This window comes from Amblyomma maculatum, chromosome 1, assembly GCF_055883805.1.
Source record: "Amblyomma maculatum isolate TAMU_Amacu chromosome 1, ASM5588380v1, whole genome shotgun sequence".
Lineage (NCBI taxonomy): Eukaryota > Metazoa > Arthropoda > Arachnida > Ixodida > Ixodidae > Amblyomma > Amblyomma maculatum.
Window position 1 is genome coordinate 86,068,888 of NC_139344.1, and position 14,909 is coordinate 86,083,796.

The following is a 14,909-nucleotide window of genomic DNA, read 5'->3' on the forward strand; positions in this document are numbered from 1 at the left end:
TTTTTTACAAGAATGTGCACCAAAGGGTCGCCTCACTCGCGCTTTCGATTCGGCTTGTATTGTCAGGATGGCCGAGCGGTCCAAGGCGCTGCGTTCAGGTCGCAGTCCGGTATTCCGGGCGTGGGTTCGAATCCCACTTCTGACAGCGTTGATGTCTCTTTTTTTACAAGAATGTGCACCAAAAGGATCCCCTCACTCGCGCTTTCGATTCGGCTTGTATTGTCAGGATGGCCGAGCATTCTACTTCCGGCCACCGGCGTGTACGGACGCAGAATGATGAGCTCCGGCGGAGCGGCGATTGCGGCCCAGGCTGGCCGCGGTAACAGGCTTGAGGAAAACGACGATAAGGAATATCAGATTATTTTGCCGCATCTGCCCACCGGACGTGTTGTTTTCAACACAGTTTTTTTGCACGGTGACGTACGAGTGCGACCCTTCAGGGTTGAAGATTTCCGGGACGCCCTGGCCAAGATTGGTACGCTCCCAGACGTGGTGGCCTTGGGGGCTTACCAAATAAACCATGTCTGGGCGGTGACTTTGAACAGCACGGAAGCAACCAAGCGGCTGCTAGCATTCAAGGAGCTTCAAGTGAAAGGTCGACGGTGTATCGTCATTGACCCGGAGGACCAACAGGTGAAGCTACGGCTCCACTGGATGTTGCACGGCGTGGCGGATGAAGATATCCGAACAGCTTTTGCGGCGTTCGGCGAGGTGACGGAAGTGACCCGTGAGCGGTGGCGAGTCCAGGGAGTGCACGAAAAGGGCTCAACAACGAGAACCGTGCTTCTGAAGTTGAAGCCTGGGATGAAGATAGAAGACCTGCCTCACCAGATAAGAGTAGCAGGGGAGTTGGCCCTTGTTGTGGTGCCTGGGCGGCCCATGCAGTGCCTGCGCTGCCGCGGGACCGGTCATGTGCGCCGGGAATGTAAGATTCCGCGGTGTGCGACGTGTAAGCGGTTTGGCCACTCGGAGGAAGACTGCGTACGAACGTATGCAGTGGCCACTGCACCAACAGCGAGGGCGGACATGACGGAACACCGAATGGATGTCGCAGAGACGGAGGATGCCGCAAAAGGGGTCGGAGAGGACGAGAGGGTGACAGCAACGACAGGCATGTTAGTGCCCCCGGGGGGTGGTGACGAGAGGCTCGGTGGACCAGACAGGGAAGTGGCACTGCCAAGCAACGGACCGTCGGAAGAAGAAAAGGTGAGCGATGCCGAGAGCTCAAAAATTGAACTTCCGGAGTCTGCGGGCAGAAGGGGGACCCTCGAAGGGAGCAGCGGCCGAGCGACCAACGTCCAGGGCCCTGCGAAGCGTGCCCACGACGGGAGCGCCAGTGAGACGAATGAGGCAGATACAGCTAGCAACGACGAGCCGCCGATAAAAACGCCAATAGGGAGGAGGGCGACCTTCAAACCAAGACCGAATGTCTCGACGGACAGGAGAGCTGCCGAAAAGCCGCCCCCGTCACAAGGTCTGCCAGTCCAACCTCATGGCTCTGGCGTCAACGAAAGCGTCTAGCGCCATGCTAGACGTGAAGGGTAAGCACCATTCTCTTGGCCTCTTTTCACTCTAAGAAAATGGCTTATGTACTGTCACTAAAGGTTGCGACCCTTAACGTGAGAGGTCTAGCAGCAAAAAGGAAGCAGAGCCAGGTCCTGCGCCTTTTAAATGAAAATGACATCGATATACTTGGAGTTCAAGAGACAAAAGTCGAGGGTGAACAAGAGACCGAGAGCATGGTGCAACGTTTCACGTCGCGGTTTTACGCAGTTGTCAGCCATGCAGTCGGTACTTCTGCTGGATGCGTCCTGTTTGTGAAGAAGTTGCCGGGTCTTGTAGTGCAGTCGCATGCTTCTTTTCCGTCGGGTCGGGGTGTGGTCCTCGATTTTAGTTTTTGCTCGGCTGAGTGGCGTGCTGTTTGTATATATGCACCTACGGTAGTTGATGAGAGGGCTGCTTTGTTTGATTTTGTTGAAGATTATTTAAACACGGATAAGCAACTTGTCTTTCTGGGAGATTTCAATTGTGTACTGAGCTCCGGTGACAAAACTAGCCATCGTACATTTAGGGATCGTAGCACAGAGGTACTTTCGCGCTTGATTGACGAGTTTGCACTGGAAGACGTTGCAGAGTGTCTCACGAGCGAGCGACAGGTTCAGTATACGCATTTTCAGGGTGCTAGCCACGCCCGCCTTGACAGAATTTATGTGGCCGCAGAACTGGCTCCAAAATGTCAGGATTATTATGTTTTGGCGGTAACGTACTCAGATCACTGCATGGTTCAGTGTACAATTGGAACAAGAAAGAGAGGTAGCGGTTTTAGTTGGGAATTGTGGAAGTTAAATAATAAACTGCTGAATGACGAGCAATTCACCAGACTAGTAGAAGAAGAAATTGGTAGGATTTGTCAGGAGGACAGCCACGAACTGGGTCAAGAATGGGAACTGTGTAAGCAACAAATAAAAATCAAAGCTATAGAAAAGGCCAGCTGCATAAGGTTTCAAGAAAAACAAAATGAAATGCATTTAAGATCTTTGCTAGATAAATTGTTAGGCCTGGAGTGTAACACGCCAGGGTTATACATGGACTATATTAGAAAAATAAAACAAAGACTTCAACTGAATGACGAAGACCGTTATCGCGGAGCACTGGTGCGTGCGAGAGCGGAAAAACTTGCCATGGATGAGACGCCGACAAAAAGATCGTTGGGAATAGAAAAAGCAAACGCAAGGCGAAATCACGTGGCAGAGGTAGATTGGGCAGGACGCACAGAGACCGATAACGAAGGAATCGCGAAAGCTTTCCGGGAGTATTATGAAGAGCTATTTTCGTCCCGAGAGGTTAATTTGGACCGTTTCAAAGAATCCTTTCTTGACGCGATGACAAAAATTGATGACGAACAAAAAGAAAGACTGGAGCGGCCAATAAGCGAAAAAGAAGTGCAGCAGGCAATAGAAAATTTAAACCCAGGGAAATCACCCGGGCCTGATGGCCTGAGTGCGGCTTTTTATAAAGCGTTCAAGGAACAGCTATCTCCTTTGTTGTGTGCCTTATTTAATGAAGCGTATGAACTGAAGGCACTGCCTGCGTCTTTCGGATCGTCGCACACAGTACTTATTCCGAAAACTGACCAACCAGATAAGCTTAGGCAGTTGTCGTCTTACAGGCCCATTGCTCTGACAAACGTTGATTACAAGATTTATATGAAGGTGCTTGCTGGCAGACTACAAACGGTTATATGCGAACTAGTGGGCCCTCACCAAACGTGCGGTATCAAAGGGCGATCCATCTTTCAGAACATTCACAAAGCGAGAAGTGTGCTCGAATGCTGCGATGCAACTCATGCGTGTGTTGCTTTACTGCAGTTGGACTTGGAGAAAGCTTTTGATTGTGTGGCGCATGCTATTCTGTTCAGTATATTAGACCATGTTAATGTCGGCTCTGTTATTCGAGAGGGAGTGGCCTTGGCGTACCGTAACTGCACTACGAGATTAATTGTCAATAAGTCACTGGGGGCCCCCATCAACGTACGACGTTCGGTGCGCCAAGGTTGCCCCCTCAGCCCTCTTTTGTTCGGCATTTATATTGAAACATTGTGTTTAAGCATCCTACAAAACAATGGCATTGATGGTTTTCGACTGCAGGAGTCAGAAGTCAAATTGCTGGCTTACGCAGACGACGTTGCGGTTTTTTGTGTGAATAAGGAGAATATAAAGAGGACAGTGGAGGTGGTAAAACATTTTAGCAAAGTCACAGGGAGTAAAGTTAACTGGGGTAAGTGCCTGGGATTTTGGCACGGAGACTGGCAGCTGACCCCCGACACTTTCGCTAATGTGCCGTGGGTTACAACGCCTGCAAAGTACTTGGGTGTGCCCTTGGAATTTTACAAGGAAAGCGAGCCTTACTGGCTAGAGCAGGTCAGAGAAACCCGTGAAAAAGCGGAGAAATGGAAAAGCGCTCAATTATCAATATTTGCAAGAGCCGCAGTTTGCAACCTGTTTTTAATTAGTAAGTTATGGTATGTAATGCAAGTGTTGCATTGCTCCCGTGTAAATGTGCAAAAATTGCATCGAGTTTTTGCGGTGTTTGTTTGGGCCTCGAGTTGGGAGAGGTGCAGTCGGACAAATTTGTTCCGGCAGGTGAAGCATGGAGGGCTTGGTCTGGGTCATTTGTTTGTGCGACAGATTGTCAACCGGTTTATGTTTTTTAGGGATGCCAGTGATCCATTCCTGCGCACAGTGTGTCAACAAAGACTTGGTCGAGCGTTGCCTGATTTCGTAGTTTATACGCAATGTATGCCGGGATCTCTTTTTGGATTCTTTAGGGAAATTGTTTTGAGCGTGAAATTCTTAAGCGCACGTTTTTCGAAAGAGTATTTAAGTAATGTTAACAGGAGAACATTATACAAGGATGTTTGTGAAGTGGTGTTCCCGGTGCCCTTGTACCGAGCTTTATACTATGGAGGCACAGGAAGTAATGTATTAAAACGCGTAAAGAAAATGCAAGTTGCTACGGGAGCTAAAACTTTTTTCTTTATGCTACATACCGGTACTTTGAGTGTAAAATCATTTATGGAGGAAAAGGGTATTTTCCTACCGTGGGGGGCCCAATGTCTCATCTGCAAACAGCCAGAGACAATAGATCACGTGTTTTTGCATTGCTGGGAGGGGGTATATTTGTGGGATGTTCTGCAAAGGACAATTAAAAAACAGTTGCCACTTGATTCCCATGGCATTAGGTATTTGCCATTGGATAACCACGATGATATGCCGTTAGACCAGGTTATGTTAATGTGCCTCCACAGTATATGGCGCGCACGAATGGCTGGTTATCACTGCGATCCAGATGCACGGCCAGCCCGCATGTATTTCCGTGAAAGTGTGCAGCGATGGCTCGACGTGCTTAAATTGCAACCATGTGCTCCTGAGTGGCTGTCAAAGCTGGAACCTTTGACGGTGCTCAAGGAATTTTAAAATGACAATGCCTGCCCCTCAGTGGGGGATAGGCAACGCGAACTAGCTTTGTGTACATATATTATTCCTTTGTTCCTGTTGTTTTTGTTTTCCAGTGCGTTGTATTTGTGTCCAAGTCAGGCAATAAAGAAAAAAAAAAAAAAAGTCAGGATGGCCGAGCGGTCCAAGGCGCTGCGTTCAGGTCACAGTCCGGTATTCCGGGCGTGGGTTCGAATCGCACTTCTGACAGCGTTGATGTCTCTTTTTTTACAAGAATGTGCACCAAAGGGTCGCCTCACTCGCGCTTTCGATTCGGCTTGTATTGTCAGGATGGCCGAGCGGTCCAAGGCGCTGCGTTCAGGTCGCAGTCCGGTATTCCGGGCGTGGGTTCGAATCCCACTTCTGACAGCGTTGATGTCTCTTTTTTTACAAGAATGTGCAACAAAGGATCCCCTCACTCGCGCTTTCGATTCGGCTTGTATTGTCAGGATGGCCGAGCGGTCCAAGGCGCTGCGTTCAGGTCGCAGTCCGGTATTCCGGGCGTGGGTTCGAATCCCACTTCTGACAGCGTTGATGTCTCTTTTTTTACAAGAATGTGCAACAAAGGATCCCCTCACTCGCGCTTTCGATTCGGCTTGTATTGTCAGGATGGCCGAGCGATTCTGCTTCCGGCCACGCCAGTGAACGGACGCAGGATGCAGGGCTCCTCAGGAGCGGCTTCAGCGGCCATGTCAGGCCGCGGTAACAGGACTGCTGAAAAGGACAACACTTACCAGGTCGTTTTGCCTGCACTTCCAACAGGTCGGTTTGTTTTGAATACCGTTTTTTTGCACGCCGATATCAGGGCCCGCCCGTACCGGGTGGAAGATTTCCGGGATGCTTTAGCACAACACTCGCTAATCCCCGATGTTATCGCTATGGGGGCGTATCGGATGAGCCACGTCTGGGCCGTCACTCTCAAGGATACTGAAGCCGTCAACAAGATTGTCAGTGTAGGTGAGCTGTCTGTGAAAAACGGTCGCTGCTTGGTGATTGACCCGGCGAACCAGGACGTGCGACTCAAGCTTCACTGGCTACTTCACAACGTGCCAGATGAAGATGTTCGTGCTGCATTTGCGCCGTACGGAAAGGTGTCAGACGTTTCCCGGGAGCGCTGGCGTGTTAAAGGTATGCTGGAAAAGGGCTCTACAACTAGACTCGTCACGCTGAAGCTGAAAGCTGGCATGAAGCTCGACGACCTGCCGCATCAGCTCAATGTTAGCGGTGAGCTCGCGCTCGTCATTGTGCCAGGCAGACCCCCGTTGTGCCTACGCTGCCGGAGTACGGGTCACATCCGCAAAGAGTGCCGGGTTCCTCGCTGCGGAACCTGCCGACGGTTCGGGCATGAAGACAACCAGTGTGCACGAACCTACGCTAGCATTGCCGGACCTGGGACCAGCGAAGACTCGTCCGAGTTAATTATGGACGAGGCGGATGCGGAGGAGGCTGCTGACATTAGAGGTCAGTCAACGAAACAGGACGCGCCTTCCATGACGGTTTTAACAAAGGGTAAGGTGATGGTCTCAAATGAAAAGAATGAACCTCGGCATGTCTTGAACGTTCCATCCCAGGACCATGAAAGCGAGTCAAAGGAAGGGTCAGAAGACTTAACCAAATTTTCTGACGCTGAGGATCATCTCAGTACTGAGCCTTCCTGTACTGATGCCATGGAGGTTGGGCCGGAGACAGCAGCCTTAATTGCCGCGAAACGTCCGCATGAGGAAAGCGTCGAGGAGACTCAGCTGCCAGGCGGTGTTTGTGGTGAGCCGCCGCCGAAAACTTCTGGCATCCGAAGAGCCACGTTAAGACCGAAGCCGAACTTCTCGGCTGACACGCGGCAGGCGGGGAAACCGCCTCCGTAGTTTTTGTGGAGACCTGAACGATTTGTGGGTCGGCTGCCTACCGACCAGCGTCACGAACCTTCTACAACCAAGTGGTGCGTGTGTTAGCAAAAATGAAACAATGGGCTTGGACTTCGTTTGAATGCATCCCGACATTCTGCTGGCAGGACATTACATGCATGCATACGCCGCTGTTTGTCAGAAGCGGAGGCCACGCAACCATGAAGGTAGGCACCATGCCGGTACTGGCGTCTCTCTCTAGTACATGACTCTCAAGCTTAATTCGCCGTTACACGTAGCTACTTTGAATGTTAGAGGACTGGGAGCGAGAAGGCGACAATGCCAGCTCAGTCGCCTCCTTGTGGATAATGATATAGATATAGCAGCTGTGCAAGAGTCAAAGATTGAGAGCCAAGAAAGCACTGACCGTATGGTGGCTTCTTTTCAAACAAACTTTTATGTGTGTGTATGCCATTCTGTTGGTGTATCGGGTGGGTGCCTTTTATTTATACGTAACACGCTGGGAGTAAGCGTAGAGTCCGTTTTTGCCTGTCCAAGTGGTCGGCTTTTGGTTACCGATTTTACCTACTCTAATTTATGCTGGCGTGTTGTGTGTGTGTATGCTCCCAATTCAGGGCGTGAGCGTGAATTGTTTTTTCAGTCTATTGAGTTGTGGTTGAAGGTCGACAAAATCTTGCTTGTACTTGGTGACTACAACTGTGTGTGCGCAGCTGTGGACCGAGCGGCCAAGTGTAAACCTCGAAGAGACAGGAGCTCCGAGCTGTTGAATGCACTTGTACATGAGTATAGCCTTGAGGATGTTGGTAGTGTGTTCTCCACTGGAAACCAGCCAGAGTTCACGCACTTTCAGAGAGATAGCCATGCCAGATTGGACAGGGTGTATGCCTCGGTAGATCTTGTTTCGCTATGTACTGCATATGATGTCAAACCTGTGTCTTTCAGCGATCATTGTCTCGTGAGTGCAGTGTTTGGTCGCAAAGGAAAGAAATCGCGATTTAACTGGTACCTATGGAAACTGAATGCCAAACTTCTTGCCGATGAAGAGTTCCTTACTGAAGTTAAGACAGAGTTTGAAAATCGTCTTGCTATGCGACCAGTAAGTTTTGCAGCCGAATGGGACAGCTTCAAAGAGTGGGTCAAATTGAAAGCAATAGAAAAGAGTAGTAAGCTGCGATACAAAGAGAAAGAAAAAGAAAAAGAACTGAATGAACAACTTGCTCTTTTTTTGAGCATGGAAAGTACTGTGCCAGGGCATTTCGCCAGTAAAATACGAGAGCTTAAAAGTGAGCTGGAAACAATCGACAGCGAAAGATACACAGCGGCTGTCATACGTGCAAGGGCTGAAAAACTTTGGGCTGGAGAAGTGCCGACAAAACGAGCCCTAGCAGACGAGAAAAGATACGCCTGCCAGAAAGAAATTAGGAGTATAAGGTATGGCGGCCATATCACAGAAGATGCTAAAGATATTCAGCATGCGGTAGCAGAGCACTTCGAAGAACTGCTTAGCGCTAAGCTTGAGACTGTAGGCGGCTTTCAAACAGACTTTCTAAGACTGATGCCTGCACTGGATGACGAAAGTAAAGCGCGCCTAGAAACACCGATAACGTTGCAGGAGATAGAATCTGCAATAGATGACCTGACACCTGGGAAGGCCCCTGGGCCGGATGGTCTAAGCGCTGCCTTCTTTAAAACTTTTCAGCAGTATGCGGCTCAGTTTATGCTCGATGTAATCACTGAAGCTTATGAACGTAATACTGTTCCATTGTCTTTCGCTACATCGCACATTGTGCTAATACCCAAGACAGATGATCCGGAAAAACGACTGTTGGTGGGGTCATATCGACCGATTAGCCTCACCAATGTTGACTACAAGGTGTATATGAAGGTTTTAGCAAAAAGACTGCAAAGCGTAATAAAAAAACTGGTTGGATCTCATCAAACGTGCGGCATCAAGGGTCGATCCATTGCCACGAATATACATGTCGCAAGAACCGTACTAGAATGTGTTGATGCACTCGGTGGTCAGATAGCCATGATGCAGTTAGATTTGGCGAAAGCCTTTGACCGTGTTTCTCACGAAATTCTTTTTTCCATTTTGGAGCATTCTAACCTTGGAAAAGTCATAGTGGAGGGTGTTAAAATGGCTTACGCGAACTGCACGACCCGTATTATAGTGAATGGTGAACTGACTGACAGCATCGCAGTACGTTCATCGGTAAGGCAGGGCTGCCCACTCTCACCCCTGCTTTTTGCACTGTATTTAGAGCCACTTTGCTTGGCTATCATTGATAGCGATCGCATTTTAGGGTTCAAGCTGCAATCAGCACACGTGAAAATGCTGGCATATGCTGATGACATAGCAGTGTTTTGTGCAACTAGAAAGAGCATCTGTGAAGTTACGGGTGTCGTCCAAACATTTTGTGATCAAACCGGATGTAAGATCAATTGGGAGAAAAGCTCTGGGTTTTGGCACGGTGAATGGGACGTGACACCTGATTTCTTCTGTAAGCTGCGATGGTCTGCTCTCCCAACACGATATCTAGGCGTGCCTTTAGATTGTTATCGAGATGCCAACATGCACTGGATGGAAGAAACATCCAGAGCGAAAGAAAAAGCGGATGCGTGGCAAGGAAGGCAACTCTCAATGTTTTCGCGCGCTTCCATTTGCAATGTTTTTCTTATTTCAAGGCTGTGGTACCTCATGAATGTGTTGTGTGTCTCACGAACCTCAATTCAGAAAATGCACCGCGTTTTTGCTGTTTTTATTTTGGCATCCACATGGGAAAAAACCGCCCGGACGAACTTGTTTATTTCTGTTAAAAGGGGCGGGCTTGGCCTTGCTCATTTGTTCTTGCGACAAGTGGTTTCGCGATTTATATTCCTGCGTGATCAAAAAGATACCTTTCTAAGAACTGTGATGCAAGTGCGATTGCAGAGGCTGCTCCCTGAATGGATTGTGTCATGTGAAAGCATGCCTGGTACTGTGACTGGCTACCTGCGCGAAGTTGTTTTTTCGTGCAAGTTGCTGGAAGTGCGGTTTTCTTTTGATTACCTTTTCAATGTTCCCAGAAAAAAAGTGTATAAAGATCTCATTGACGTGATGCTGCCGGTGCCTTTTTACAGGGAAATACACTGTGGAGGCCCAGGGCAGGATGTTTTGAAAAGAGTAAAGAAGATGCCCGTGAGGCCATCTGCTAAAACGTTCCTTTTCAAACTTCACTCTAATACGCTCCCTGTTAAAACCTGGCTGAATGAAAAAGGTATCTTCGTCCCATGGACAACAAATTGCCTGTTGTGCAAAAAACCGGAGACAATTGAACACGTCTTCTTACAGTGTTGGGATGCTGTTTTTCTGTGGGACGTCCTCCAAAGGACAATTAAAAAGGAACTTCCCCTAACTCCGTACGGAATCAGATTCCAACCAGTGCAGAACGATGATGCACCTTATGATTTAATTATGCTTCTTGGTCTCCATAGTTTGTGGAAAACACGAATGCAGGTGCGTCACGCAGATATAAATACACGATCTGCGCGTGAAAACTTCATTGAAAGTGCGGTGTATATACGCGAAACTTTCAGGATGCAGCAGGATCCACCACATTGGCAATGTCTATTTGATGAGTTGGTGAACCTGAAAAGATTTTAGCCGCGTACGCGTTAGCTCAAGTGTAGTTGACGTGTTTTATCATGTGTATTTTTGTTTTCTGTTTCACGGCAATAAAGAAAAAAAAAAAAAAATAAAGTCAGGATGGCCGAGCGGTCCAAGGCGCTGCGTTCAGGTCGCAGTCCGGTATTCCGGGCGTGGGTTCGAATCCCACTTCTGACAGCGTTGATGTCTCTTTTTTTTACAAGAATGTGCACCAAAGGGTCGCCTCACTCGCGCTTTCGATTCGGCTTGTATTGTCAGGATGGCCGAGCGGTCCAAGGCGCTGCGTTCAGGTCGCAGTCCGGTATTCCGGGCGTGGGTTCGAATCCCACTTCTGACAGCGTTGGTGTCTCCTTTTTTACAAGAATGTGCAACAAAAGGATCCCCTCACTCGCGCTTTCGATTCGGCTTGTATTGTCAGGATGGCCGAGCGGTCCAAGGCGCTGCGTTCAGGTCGCAGTCCGGTATTCCGGGCGTGGGTTCGAATCCCACTTCTGACAGCGTTGGTGTCTCTTTTTTTACAAGAATGTGCAACAAAAGGATCCCCTCACTCGCGCTTTCGATTCGGCTTGTATTGTCAGGATGGCCGAGCGGTCCAAGGCGCTGCGTTCAGGTCGCAGTCCGGTATTCCGGGCGTGGGTTCGAATCCCACTTCTGACAGCATTGGTGTCTCTTTTTTTACAAGAATGTGCAACAAAAGGATCCCCTCACTCGCGCTTTCGATTCGGCTTGTATTGTCAGGATGGCCGAGATTCTGCTTCCGGCCACGCCAGTGAACGGACGCAGGATGCAGGGCTCCTCAGGAGCGGCTTCAGCGGCCATGTCAGGCCGCGGTAACAGGACTGCTGAAAAGGACAACACTTACCAGGTCGTTTTGCCTGCACTTCCAACAGGTCGGTTTGTTTTGAATACCGTTTTTTTGCACGCCGATATCAGGGCCCGCCCGTACCGGGTGGAAGATTTCCGGGATGCTTTAGCACAACACTCGCTAATCCCCGATGTTATCGCTATGGGGGCGTATCGGATGAGCCACGTCTGGGCCGTCACTCTCAAGGATACTGAAGCCGTCAACAAGATTGTCAGTGTAGGTGAGCTGTCTGTGAAAAACGGTCGCTGCTTGGTGATTGACCCGGCGAACCAGGACGTGCGACTCAAGCTTCACTGGCTACTTCACAACGTGCCAGATGAAGATGTTCGTGCTGCATTTGCGCCGTACGGAAAGGTGTCAGACGTTTCCCGGGAGCGCTGGCGTGTTAAAGGTATGCTGGAAAAGGGCTCTACAACTAGACTCGTCACGCTGAAGCTGAAAGCTGGCATGAAGCTCGACGACCTGCCGCATCAGCTCAATGTTAGCGGTGAGCTCGCGCTCGTCATTGTGCCAGGCAGACCCCCGTTGTGCCTACGCTGCCGGAGTACGGGTCACATCCGCAAAGAGTGCCGGGTTCCTCGCTGCGGAACCTGCCGACGGTTCGGGCATGAAGACAACCAGTGTGCACGAACCTACGCTAGCATTGCCGGACCTGGGACCAGCGAAGACTCGTCCGAGTTAATTATGGACGAGGCGGATGCGGAGGAGGCTGCTGACATTAGAGGTCAGTCAACGAAACAGGACGCGCCTTCCATGACGGTTTTAACAAAGGATAAGGTGACGGTCTCAAATGAAAAGAATGAACCTCGGCATGTCTTGAACGTTCCATCCCAGGACCATGAAAGCGAGTCAAAGGAAGGGTCAGAAGACTTAACCAAATTTTCTGACGCTGAGGATCATCTCAGTACTGAGCCTTCCTGTACTAATGCCATGGAGGTTGGGCCGGAGACAGCAGCCTTAATTGCCGCGAAACGTCTGCATGAGGAAAGCGTCGAGGAGACTCAGCTGCCAGGCGGTGTTTGTGGTGAGCCGCCGCCGAAAACTTCTGGCATCCGAAGAGCCACGTTAAGACCGAAGCCGAACTTCTCGGCTGACACGCGGCAGGCGGGTAAACCGCCTCCGTAGTTTTTGTGGAGACCTGAACGATTTGTGGGTCGGCTGCCTACCGACCAGCGTCACGAACCTTCTACAACCAAGTGGTGCGTGTGTTAGCAAAAATGAAACAATGGGCTTGGACTTCGTTTGAATGCATCCCGACATTCTGCTGGCAGGACATTACATGCATGCATACGCCGCTGTTTGTCAGAAGCGGAGGCCACGCAACCATGAAGGTAGGCACCATGCCGGTACTGGCGTCTCTCTCTAGTACATGACTCTCAAGCTTAATTCGCCGTTACACGTAGCTACTTTGAATGTTAGAGGACTGGGAGCGAGAAGGCGACAATGCCAGCTCAGTCGCCTCCTTGTGGATAATGATATAGATATAGCAGCTGTGCAAGAGTCAAAGATTGAGAGCCAAGAAAGCACTGACCGTATGGTGGCTTCTTTTCAAACAAACTTTTATGTGTGTGTATGCCATTCTGTTGGTGTATCGGGTGGATGCCTTTTATTTATACGTAACACGCTGGGAGTAAGCGTAGAGTCCGTTTTTGCCTGTCCAAGTGGTCGGCTTTTGGTTACCGATTTTACCTACTCTAATTTATGCTGGCGTGTTGTGTGTGTGTATGCTCCCAATTCAGGGCGTGAGCGTGAATTGTTTTTTCAGTCTATTAAGTTGTGGTTGAAGGTCGACAAAATCTTGCTTGTACTTGGTGACTACAACTGTGTGTGCGCAGCTGTGGACCGAGCGGCCAAGTGTAAACCTCGAAGAGACAGGAGCTCCGAGCTGTTGAATGCACTTGTACATGAGTATAGCCTTGAGGATGTTGGTAGTGTGTTCTCCACTGGAAACCAGCCAGAGTTCACGCACTTTCAGCGAGATAGCCATGCCAGATTGGACAGGGTGTATGCCTCGGTAGATCTTGTTTCCCTATGTACTGCATATGATGTCAAACCTGTGTCTTTCAGCGATCATTGTCTCGTGAGTGCAGTGTTTGGTCGCAAAGGAAAGAAATCGCGATTTAACTGGTACCTATGGAAACTGAATGCCAAACTTCTTGCCGATGAAGAGTTCCTTACTGAAGTTAAGACAGAGTTTGAAAATCGTCTTGCTATGCGACCAGTAAGTTTTGCAGCGGAATGGGACAGCTTCAAAGAGTGGGTCAAATTGAAAGCAATAGAAAAGAGTAGTAAGCTGCGATACAAAGAGAAAGAAAAAGAAAAAGAACTGAATGAACAACTTGCTCTTTTTTTGAGCATGGAAAGTACTGTGCCAGGGCATTTCGCCAGTAAAATACGAGAGCTTAAAAGTGAGCTGGAAACAATCGACAGCGAAAGATACACAGCGGCTGTCATACGTGCAAGGGCTGAAAAACTTTGGGCTGGAGAAGTGCCGACAAAACGAGCCCTAGCAGACGAGAAAAGATACGCCTGCCAGAAAGAAATTAGGAGTATAAGGTATGGCGGCCATATCACAGAAGATGCTAAAGATATTCAGCATGCGGTAGCAGAGCACTTCGAAGAACTGCTTAGCGCTAAGCTTGAGACTGTAGGCGGCTTTCAAACAGACTTTCTAAGACTGATGCCTGCACTGGATGACGAAAGTAAAGCGCGCCTAGAAACACCGATAACGTTGCAGGAGATAGAATCTGCAATAGATGACCTGACACCTGGGAAGGCCCCTGGGCCGGATGGTCTAAGCGCTGCCTTCTTTAAAACTTTTCAGCAGTATGCGGCTCAGTTTATATTCGATGTAATCACTGAAGCTTACGAACGTAATGCTGTTCCATTGTCTTTCTCTACATCGCACATTGTTCTAATACCCAAGACAGAGGATCCGGAGAAACGACTGTTGGTGGGGTCATATCGACCGATAAGCCTCACCAATGTTGACTACAAGGTGTACATGAAGGTTTTAGCAAAAAGACTGCAAAGCGTAATAAATGAATTGGTTGGGTCTCATCAAACGTGTGGCATCAAGGGTCGATCGATTGCCACGAATATACATGTCGCAAGAACCGTACTAGAATGTGTTGATGCACTCGGGGGTCAGATAGCCATGATGCAATTAGACTTGGCGAAAGCCTTTGATCGTGTTTCTCACGAAATTCTTTTTTCCATTTTAGAGCATTCTAACCTTGGTGAAGTCATAGTGGAGGGTGTTAAAATGGCTTATGCGAACTGCACGACCCGTATTATAGTGAATGGTGAACTGACTGACAGCATTGCAGTACGGTCATCAGTAAGGCAGGGCTGCCCGCTCTCACCCCTACTTTTTGCACTGTATTTAGAGCCACTTTGCTTGGCTATCATTGATAGCGATCGCATTTTAGGATTCAAGCTGCAATCAGCACACGTGAAAATGCTAGCATACGCTGATGACATTGCAGTCTTTTGTGCAACCAGAAAGAGCATCTGTGAAGTCACGGGTGTCGTTCAAA

The 14,909-nt window shown here is 49.1% G+C and overlaps 8 non-coding genes across 8 annotated transcripts; all 8 read left to right on the forward strand.

Annotated features, from left to right (window-relative positions):
- Nucleotides 1-61: 61 nt before the first annotated feature.
- On the forward strand, nt 62-145 carry TRNAL-CAG (transfer RNA leucine (anticodon CAG)). Its single transcript has one exon. It is a non-coding gene; the product is annotated as a tRNA-Leu (tRNA).
- A 4,975-nt stretch (nt 146-5,120) lies between these two features.
- Nucleotides 5,121-5,204, forward strand: TRNAL-CAG (transfer RNA leucine (anticodon CAG)). The gene has a single exon. It is a non-coding gene; the product is annotated as a tRNA-Leu (tRNA).
- Nucleotides 5,205-5,279: 75 nt separating this feature from the next.
- TRNAL-CAG (transfer RNA leucine (anticodon CAG)) lies at nt 5,280-5,363 on the forward strand. Its single transcript has one exon. It is a non-coding gene; the product is annotated as a tRNA-Leu (tRNA).
- Nucleotides 5,364-5,438: 75 nt separating this feature from the next.
- TRNAL-CAG (transfer RNA leucine (anticodon CAG)) lies at nt 5,439-5,522 on the forward strand. The gene has a single exon. It is a non-coding gene; the product is annotated as a tRNA-Leu (tRNA).
- Nucleotides 5,523-10,598: 5,076 nt separating this feature from the next.
- Nucleotides 10,599-10,682, forward strand: TRNAL-CAG (transfer RNA leucine (anticodon CAG)). The gene has a single exon. It is a non-coding gene; the product is annotated as a tRNA-Leu (tRNA).
- Nucleotides 10,683-10,758: 76 nt separating this feature from the next.
- TRNAL-CAG (transfer RNA leucine (anticodon CAG)) lies at nt 10,759-10,842 on the forward strand. The gene has a single exon. It is a non-coding gene; the product is annotated as a tRNA-Leu (tRNA).
- A 76-nt stretch (nt 10,843-10,918) lies between these two features.
- Nucleotides 10,919-11,002, forward strand: TRNAL-CAG (transfer RNA leucine (anticodon CAG)). Its single transcript has one exon. It is a non-coding gene; the product is annotated as a tRNA-Leu (tRNA).
- Nucleotides 11,003-11,078: 76 nt separating this feature from the next.
- TRNAL-CAG (transfer RNA leucine (anticodon CAG)) lies at nt 11,079-11,162 on the forward strand. Its single transcript has one exon. It is a non-coding gene; the product is annotated as a tRNA-Leu (tRNA).
- The last annotated feature ends 3,747 nt before the right edge of the window (nt 11,163-14,909 follow it).